Raw genomic sequence first — 10,638 nt, 5'->3', positions numbered from 1 at the left:
CAGCTTTCTTTTTATTTGTCTATCATCACGTTACTTATGGAGCAAAACTGGAAATTATCCATCCATTTTCTGAACCCCTTAGTCCTCTTGAGGGTTGTGGGGCTGCTGACGCCTAACCAGGCTACCAGTGGACAAAGGCAGGGAACATCATGGATATGTCACAAGTTCATCACAACGCTAAAACATTTTTTTTTGTTTTTAATTACATCAACCTTCCAAAATGTTTCCAGGTACTGTATATCTTGGATCAATAGCCTTTTCGGGTCAGAACCTGTGAAACACAAGTAGGTGCTTCAATAAACACATGAATGTTTTGTTAGATAATTCATTAATTATGCATTGAACAGTGAAATCCTTAATGTCCATGTATCATTTCAACTAACCTGGATTTACCAATATAGAGGGCTGGAGTTGAGCTCCTTCAGCAGAGCTCCATGAGACCTAATTCTGAGAAAAAAGTAAAAATAAAAAAGTTAACAGCAGTCAAAAAAGTTTTGATCTAGTTAGATTCATGTTAAAAAAAAAAAAAAAAAATTTCACAAGACCAGAAAAATGTAGTTTGTGATAAAGATTGTAAAGAAACATCTAGTTTTGTGTTACACAGCTCAGTGGACTGCATCTACACCCAGAACAAAATGGCTGTAACCTCAACATATTTCACCTCATTCTTTAAAAATAGGATCAATGGCCCTGTAGCTTACCAGTCAAATTAAAAGCTTTGGGAAATGTATCCAGATGCCACTTATTATCACCCAGTTATGTGTATTTATTATATTACAGAAATAGCCCATGTTTTGGTCATATTCCAATCAGATCTGTAAAAAAATTCAAATTCCAACTTAATATCATTGATACTGATTTATTGGATCAATCCACTTCCTATCTGTTAAAATGGGAAAATTTTTCAAAGTCGCACCAAATCCAGAATCAGATCCAGATCGAAATAATTTCAATACCTTGTGTTGACATCATCATACAGAAGCTGTATACCAAGTTTGAAGTCAATCAGACCTGGAGTTTCGGAGAAGAAGATGATTGAATTTTTTTCCCCATAAGAGCCCATGTTAAATTTTGCACAAGTTCCCGGATCCAGAAGAAGATCCTGATCAGCATGTGGCCATTATGTTTTGGTCATCTCCCCATCAGGGCTGGACTGTAGAAATTTTAAGTTGATATCATTTATATTTACTGAGGTATAGCATCGATCCACTTCCTATCTCTTATAATGGGGCAATTTTTCAAAGTTGCACCAAATCCAGAATCAGATCCGGATCCAAATAATTTCACTAACTTTTGTTGACATCATCATAAAGAAGCTTTATACCAAGTTTGAAGTCAAGCGGAATTGTAGTTTCGGAGAAGAAGACGATTGAAATTTTTGTAACGGACGACAGACGACGCCGACGGATGACGCATGACGACAATAGCTAACGGTCTGTTGGCTGGTAAGCTAATAATGGGGAGGAAAAAGTGTAAAGAGGTGAAACCCACTACAGGTCTGGTCATGTTGAAGCTGTAGAGACAACTCTGAACCAACTGTCAGGAGAAAATGTTATGATGATGCCTCCTATATAGATCTTTGTATTCATGTATTTGCACTCGAGTACTTGAACAGTTTCACATCAAACTGCAATTAACTTGATTTGTAAAATTGTCTGTTAAACTGACAAACATGTAAATGCTAGCATAATTCTGGTATACTGCCAATCCTATAAATTATATATATATATATATATATATATATATATATATATATATATATATATATATATATATTGTTTTGTCCTTCAATTTTAATAATATGCTATTTTCTTTAGTCATGTTGCAGTGAAAGAGTATAAATGTTAAAATTACCATCACAAAGGCAAAAAGAAGGTTGCTACTGTGAGACTTAGTTTCATCGACTTTACCCATTGGGAGTAGAAGAGATCTGTAGTTTACTGTATAAACATTATTTTGTTGTTCTCCTCTGGAAACAAAATAATTAAAATCAGCATGATGGGCAACATGGATGGCTGACAGACAAATTGAGTTTGATGGAAAAAAAATATTGATTTTACTCTGGAAACAAAATGAAGACAGACAAATAGACCGACAGACATGCTTACCTTCGTCATAATTCTCAAACAAAAACCTGTTTCACAGCAGTTCTGAACAAAAACACTCCAAAAGAATCATCTGATACTATATTTGTTGCTCTGGACCAAAAACCATAGACATATGTAATCATTTGCATCAGTACTTGTGTTTTCACCAGAATCTTATTTTTACACAAATAGCCAAATACATACGAGGAGCGACTGAAAAGTTTTGAGCCTAAACTGGAAAGGATTAAGATATGAAGATCAAATTTGGTCCATGGAATCTTGCACATATCTTTATCCTACCCACTAAATTTCTTGGTCATAGCAATATTTTTCCATTTTACAGGTCCCTGAACTTTCTGTATCAAGTGTTTCCTGAAAAATGAACAAACGTGAGTATCGGGCTGTCATCAAATACGCGTACGGCCTTTGCCTTCTTTGGGGTTGGTGACATGGGATGTTTCCATTGTTTTGACTGCTCCTTGGTCTCAGTCTGATAGTGATGGACCCAAGTCTCATCCATAGTCACAAATCAGCCCGATACTCAAGTTTGTCCATTTTTCAGGAAACACTTGCTATGACCAAGAAATTTAGTGGATGGAATTAAGATATGTGAAAGATTTCATGGACCAAATTTGGTCTTCATATCTTAATCCTTTCCATGTTAGGCTCAAAACTTTTCAGTCGCGCCTTGTACTTAAAGGTACAGTGTGTAACTCCCCTACCCTAGGTGGCAGCAAATACCTGAATCAATGCAAAGACAGTGTCATTTCTCTGTTCCGGTGTTGCGCTTACCTAACGGCTGGCACTTTAGGACAAAAAGCCTTGGCTGTATCTTTTGCAATTTTTGAATACTTTGTTTCCACAACCTGCCAAAATGGCGAGCACCTCAACTTCTCTGTCATCACTTCCATCGAGCGACGAGGTAAGTGTAGAAAAATAAAGACATTCATGAATTGAACGTGAAAAGATTTAAGATATCATTTGTCTGTTATGCCCCAGTGCCCCAGGCTAGGGGGACCAGAGCATTATGTTACACCACTCAAAGACCAAGGTGTAGAACGAGCTCTTTATTACCTCTAAACCGCGCTAACATCCGCTTACAAAGCACCACGTTGTCTACTTCAAGCATACATGCACTGTTTTTTTTTTTCACTTTCATTCACTTCTTATCTAACAAACACTTCTGTGGGATATACTGCCACCTTTTGGTGTAGGTGTGTAATGGCATAATGAACTTAAACTATTGTTTTAGCGATAATAAATGCAACAAATAAATTACACTGGTCAACAACAAATTTATTGTTTAAGTTTTTTGAGTTGATTCAGGATAATTTTGGTGTGCTGAATCCAAAAATCACATTAATTTTGCTCAATCAGGTCAACTCTCTGAACTATGCTACAAATTGTTTTTTTTAAAAATATTTTTGCTTACATTTATGGGCATTTTCACATCATATAATACGAAATTCTTTCATATTTCTTGCAATAAACGAGTTCTGAAGATTTTACTTTTGCCAATTTATGATTAATGTTTTTTTTAATATTACAGGTGAATGAAATGGCTTCGACTAGAAGATCTTACAAAAATAAGCCTGACGTATTCTGCTACAGTTTGTAACACTTCATAAATACATCCTGTTAGAAAATGATTTTTTTTTTTTTTCTCTTAAAACCTATTTTGGGTGAGAACTATATAAAAAAATCAACTGATAAAGTCACAAAAATGTAATCAATTATGTGAGAAGATCAGATTTTTCAAAATCAAATTAGCAAAAAAACCTGACCTGACTGAGAAAAACAGATGTCATTTTTGGATTTAGCGGTGCAAAATGGTCCTAATTCAGTTGAAAAAACCTAGACAACTTGCAAAAAACATTTTTTTGTAACCCAGTGTTATTAATAACAATATTAACAGTTTGTGTTTTTTCCAGTTACCTTATTCAAGTACCATAATAACACAACATAACGTGCACACACTTGAAAACCCTCAGCCTGACTTATCAGGTTCACCACTGCCCCCAGTGGCCTGACTTACCAATGCATGCCAAAGTTTTTGGACAGACGTACGGCAGCCAGTGTGGCCGAGGCTAAAAATGGCTCCCCTCCTTCTTCTAGCTTCCAAGAAAAAGGCCGTGCAATTGCAATGCAGTCCAAGATGATATTTTTACCTCCGCCAAGGAGGTTATGTTTTACCTCCACCAAGGAGCAGATGATTGGTGGCAGCCAATCATCTGCTGCCACCTGAACACAGGAAATAGGACACATACACACCTGTGTCCAGGAGGATACACAGCTCAAAACAGAATATACAAACACAAATGACCGAGGGGCATAACAGTCATGTGGATGTCTTAAAAGAACATGATTTTTGTTATTCTAGTTCTACTGGTTTTTGTGATAAGATGATTTTGGTTGTTCACTTTGCTGTCGCTAAAGCGATAGAAATAAAATCTCTAATGTGTGTATGTATGTCGAGTTTTTTTTTATTATACAGTGAGCGGATTCTGTCGACCAGAGGGAGAGGCAGAAGCAGGGGTAGAGGTAGAGGTAGAAGGACTCCAGCTGGGCCTGGAAGGAGACCAACAGCAGAGGAGGACAGAGTCTTGGACTTACAGAGACTTCAGTATGAAAGAGTGGATGTTTGTAGAATAATGTGTTACTATTTCTTTGTTTGCAATTTTTCCATAGGCTATGCTAGGGATGCACCAATACCACTTTTTTCCAGACCGAGTACGAGTACTTACATTTGAGTACTTGCTGATACCGAGTACCGATACGAGTACTTAATAATCCCATTCCAGTTGTTAGTTCCTTTTGTAAATGTGCTTTATTGTTGTTGTCATTAGTCTGACTGGAACAAAGTGCTGCTACTGACATTTAATGTGTTGGAATGAGCGTTTGTCAATTAATCCACCAGGGGGCGCCGCTCTGAATTAAGCATACTGGACAAATACCACGAAGAACAGTAAAGTTTAATGAAAAGAAGAAGAGGAACGTCAGTAATAACAAACATGGAGACGACAGAGGTAACACTAATGTGATACTAATATTGCAGCGTTTTCACTGGTAAGGTTTAAAAGCTTAACTTCAGCAAGTAGAGAAAAGAGAAATGAGCGATAAGTTTCGTTTTCACTTCCACTGGCGGTGGTTCACACCACTCCGTACCCCTCTCCATCTGGATACGCATCCGCCAGCACCTGGAAAATGGATGGAACGTAAGCAGAGGACGGACAGAACGCTGCGTCCGTATCTGTGTCTTTAACGTTACTTGCAGTCAGCGTTACTTTTATCCCCGTCATTTATTTGGTTAAATCTCCACACTCTTCACACTCCCCACACATTATTCCACCGCCGCGTACCTGCTGCACTGAACTGTGAATGTCACATGGCCGTAAGTGGTATCGGCGCATTTGTATCGGATTACTTTTACGAGTATGAATATGAGTACACACACTGAGTATCGGAGCCCATACCCAATACTCGTATCGGAATGGGTGCATCCCTAGGCTATGCAAGTAGGTTTATGGAGGTCCATCCTGTTCTGCAGGCGGCTGCTTCGATTTTTGTCCTCTGTCGGCTCATGTAGGGGAAAAAAATGGCGTTGATAATGGCAGCGCCCAGTAAGCAGTATCTGTGCTGTGTATGTTTAAACAGGTTTTTCTGTTTTTTTTTTTTCTTTCTCTTTTGCCCAGTTTACTCAGTTCTAGTTCTAGTTACCATTATATTTATCACCATGTAGGGATGGAAATCATTAATAATTTAACAATTCCGATTCCATTATCGATATTGCTTATCGATCTGATTCCTTATCGATTCTTTTATTGATTCTTATTGGGTGAGGGAATAAAAGAGTACAAACGGGTGTGTTTGCATTAACTGTCTTTTATATTTCATCTCTGCACAGAAAATATAACATATACAGTATGTACGAATAATAACAGATGACGCTGGGCCCGGTTCGGGGGTGGGGGGGTGCAGTGAAAGTGAAACTAAAGACGCTTTACTAATTCCTCTATTGCCGCATTTCTACTACATGGAACCGGTTCGACTCGGCTCAGCTTGTCTCCCATTGTTGTGCACCTCATTTCCTTTCCCTTCTTACCTTCGGAAACTTGTACTTGAGGAGTTACGATGTTTGTTGCTAACACCAGAACCGGCCTGGTGTTCACTCTGCCGCTACATTCACAAGCGCCGCTAACTAGAATATCAAATATGTGACATTCCTGTAAATGATTCACATGCTGTGGACAAATGTTTGAGGATATTGGAGGGATTCCACCCTTTTGAAGACATGGAAGCTTTGACAGTGTTCCAAGTAAGTGGACCTGGTGTCGTCTGTTTAGACCGTTTCTGCCTCAATGTCATGTTGGCTACGTTCTGACCAAAACAATGCAGCGTACGTGTGACATCATCGCGCATGCACAACGAAGGCGGAATCGATAAGCAGAATCGTTAAGCAGGCAGGCAAATGATTCCAAGGAATCAAGCTACTGGGACTCTCGATTCCCATCCCTATCACCATGATTGTTAATGTTTGTATTGTTGATATTTTCTTTTGAGGGTCTTCACCACCTTCTTCTTTCTTGCCCCCCCCCCCCCCCCCCCCACCTCCATGTCAGGTCCGGCATTGAAATGTGATTCAACAAAACTCATAATAAAGACAGTAGAATGTCAATGGGAGCCTCATATACTTTATGAAGTTTCCTTTAGCAAAACAAATTTGTTCAGCACCAAAAGGCAGCTGGACTACCATTCTACTGTGGTGATGCTGGAAAAGACAAGTTAAAAAAAAAAAAAAAGTTTTTTTCTAGGTTAAATGTAATCAAACAAAATGTGTTTTTGACAGATTGAGCACTATTTTATTCAATTATAACCAATAATTAGATGGATTATTGGCAAGAACACTATAAAAATCTTACACACTGTACCTTTAAGTAAAGAATGTGCATATTTTCCCCACCTGAGCAGCCGTATTATTTAGCAGAACTGTATAACAGACATGTATTTACTGATTTAATGCCAATAATAGTTAAAATTGTTGCATTTGGGCATAAGTGTTTGTAATCTAGTAACCTTCAACGTAAAGACGTGAAGTGTTGCAGCGTTCCTTAAGGGCCTTGTTACTGTAAGTCATTAAAAAAAAAAAACAGATAGGGCGAATAATTATATCATAGTATCCTCATGCAATACTTTTCCTGTGTGAATAGCGCTTCAATGTGGAAAAACCTTGAATTTAGTTGGTTTAAAAACCTTCTCTACTGTGTACAATGGAGTATGTCATGAGCAGAGGAAGAGCGTAGACACTGGGGAAGGCCTCAACGCTGAAAACGCCGAACTGATCAAAGAATTAGAAATAGAAAAATATGGAAATGAGGTCGGCCTAAACATTGTTTTCTTTCAGAGCGTGGATGATTTTTCTTCTCCAACAGTTTCATCTTATCCAGTAGGATTTCATTTCCAAAATGTCTAGACCTTGACAGTTTACTTTCCTGCCTCCGTGCACTCTCACCATGCAATACAGGCCTGCAGCAAAAATGTTTCTTCCTCCTCTTCTTGCTCGTTCAGACCTGATCCTGGCTAAACTCAGCAGCAGTTCCTTGTATCATTGGCTGGATTTTATGCTGCCCACAGCAGCTTTGCACTCAAACAATCGATTATTGCTGTACTTGATTCTGTACAGGTACTCCAAGTAAAGTAATAGATAGACCGCTGTTTCTTACTCCAAGTTAACAGGAAGACTTGGCGGGTATGATCACATGCTGCTCACTCCAACAGCAACACTTTCATCATCCACCTCAGTTTCCTCTGGATCCAGATTTTCTTCCTGACGTTTTTTTTTTTTTTTTTTTTTTTTTTTTTTTTGTGGTATCACCTTTAATTTCTACTTCAGAGAAAACTAAAACCCCCTCTCACTCTGCGCCTGCTAGTTGGACAGACTTCAGCTAAATTATGTGGCGATGTTCACACACGAGCCTCATATTGAAGCCGTCAGAGTCTATTAAAGTGTATAATGAAGAGCAAGCACATGATCCCAAGAAATGATACAGGTACTTATACTTAAATGAGCTTATAGGAGGTACCGCTGTGGTTAAAATACAGCCCTAATTCCAAAAACCTATGCTGTAAAAATGTAAATAAGAAAAGAACTAAATGACTTGCAAATCCCATAAACCCATATTTTATTCTCAGTAGATCATAGAAACTGTATTAAATGTTCAAACTGAGAAAAGGTATCAATTTAAGAAATAAATAAGGTGACTTAGAATTTGATACCGCAACACACCACCCAAAAAAATGGGAAGGTGCCATATTCAGCATCGCCATTAATTTTATTTATTTATTTTTCTATTTAGTGTTCTTCACTGCAATTTTCGAAGAAAGGGTTTTGTGGTAGCGCCCTAGTTGTACTCTATACTAGGAGCAGCGGCCCGATGTCCCTAATCATTGAACTCAATTTCGTTTGATGTACTTTGTACTGTCAAATGACAATAAAGGCAATTCAATTCTAATTTTACCTACGTTTAACAAGGAAGTCCCATTGAGACCTAGCCAAGGTAGAAGCCATATGAAGTCCAAACAACAGAAACGACATACATAATCTGGGGTGCCGATAGGGGAGGGGTAAACATGACCTATTCATGGGGCCCAGCATTTGTGGGGGGCTCATAGAGCAGTGGAGGGGGTCCAGTGGATACAGGTTAGAAGTTGTGAAAATTTTGTCTAAGAAGGCACAGAAGTCGTTTAAATTATCTTAAATTTTGATTTAACGCTAGCATAAGTGACGTTATGTATGGACCGACCGCACCCCTGCATACATACGATCGACAAGATACTAAATTATATGAAAGGGTCTACAACCTTTCATGGGGCCAACAATTGGTAGCAGCGCTCCTCTACATGATACAAAATGAACAATAAAACACAATAACTATTCATCCATAATGGCATCAAAAAAAACAATGGCATTCCTCCTTTACTGCAGTCTCCATGATACTTTTAAAATCATTAACCGAAATGAATGTATGTAGTTTTATGGTCTTTTAACATGCCCTTTCAGCATTGATGGGTCCTTTCCAGATGTTCAAACTACCCATATATATATATATATATATATATATATATATATATGGGTAGTATTATATATATACACACATACACAGAGAGAGAGAGAGAGAGAGAGAGAGGGGGGGGGGGGGGGGGACACATCACATTGCATTAATCCAGTTCTGTCAACCCCCCATTAGAAGGTGAAAAATCTCCAGGCCCCCCTCAACCCCAACAACATTGTAACAGTGGTGCAATTTTATTTTTTATTGAAAGAAACATCAATATTGTAACAATACTTTTTTTCTTTTTCTTGAATAATTTGTTGTACAAATTTAAAATAACTTAGAATGTTCCTTGAAAAACACAAATAAACTCAACCAGACTGCTCCCTGAGACAATATTTTTCCAAATAAAAATAGGAAATGCACAATTATCGTACAACTATAACAATACAGACACTTTTTTTAGAACAACAAACAAATGATTGTAATAAAGATGAACATTTTTTTTTTTTAAATTCAAGTTTTTATTGAACTTAATATGTTTTTCCATACAAGAACAGGTAGTACATAATTAGCAATTAACTCGACTCGACATACTCTTCATCGACAGACTCGACATACTCTTCATCTCATAAACATAAAAGATCAAAAATAAATTAAATAAAAGACAGGCGGCAGATACCAAAGATGGTGAGTACATAATAATATCAGCTTGTAAATATCTGTATAGACACACCATATTAACCACTCATCTGCCAAAACCCGGTATCAAACCAGGGACCTTAAGCTCTTCAGTCTAACACTCTCCCAACTGAGCTATTTCAGCCACATGTCAAAGATGAACATTTTAAAAATATCAGTGGCTGTAATGAGCCTTTTTCCATTGCACATCTCAGAACATTAAAGTACAACCTGTGCAAAAACAGACACATGTCACATGTTTCTTTTCCAGTCCAATCCTTGTCCATTCTCCAAACCTAAACTCTGTGTCTAGTTCAGTGACAGATCACCATGGCAGTAGATTGGTTTGGTGTACGTCCATAAAATGAGTCCAGGGTGTTCCAACGCTAAAACATTAGTTCCACCTGCTACATGTTCTAACCTGAAGAAAAAAAAAATTCACCCAGGAATGATCCCATGATCCCCCTGGTAAGTCTTCACTCTTCCCCTAAGGCAGGGGTGTCAAACTCAATTTAGTTCAGGGGCCACATTCAGCCAAATTTGATCTGCAGAGGGCCAAACAAGTGAAATAATAACATAATATATAAAAAATGTCAACTCCAAAATTTCTTCTGTTTTAGAGCAAAAAAAGTAAAATTATGCAATGAAAAGTTTTACATCTACCAACTATCCTTTAAAATAATGTGAATAACATGAACAAGCTGAAATTTCTTCAGAAAACTAAGTGCAATTCTAACAGTATTATGTCTCAATCTATCATTTACACATGTACATTACAACCTACAGATCGCAGCGGAACTACAAATACACAAAATATTTAA

At 37.7% G+C, this 10,638-nt stretch overlaps 1 non-coding gene across 1 annotated transcript; it reads right to left on the bottom strand.

Annotated features, from left to right (window-relative positions):
* Positions 1–9,889: 9,889 nt before the first annotated feature.
* Positions 9,890–9,962, bottom strand: trnaf-gaa (transfer RNA phenylalanine (anticodon GAA)). The gene has a single exon. It is a non-coding gene; the product is annotated as a tRNA-Phe (tRNA).
* Between the last annotated feature and the right edge of the window lie 676 nt (positions 9,963–10,638).

Source organism: Sphaeramia orbicularis, chromosome 9, assembly GCF_902148855.1.
Source record: "Sphaeramia orbicularis chromosome 9, fSphaOr1.1, whole genome shotgun sequence".
NCBI lineage: Eukaryota > Metazoa > Chordata > Actinopteri > Kurtiformes > Apogonidae > Sphaeramia > Sphaeramia orbicularis.
Note: the sequence above shows the minus strand (reverse complement) of the source record. Positions and strands in the feature narration are given on the sequence as shown.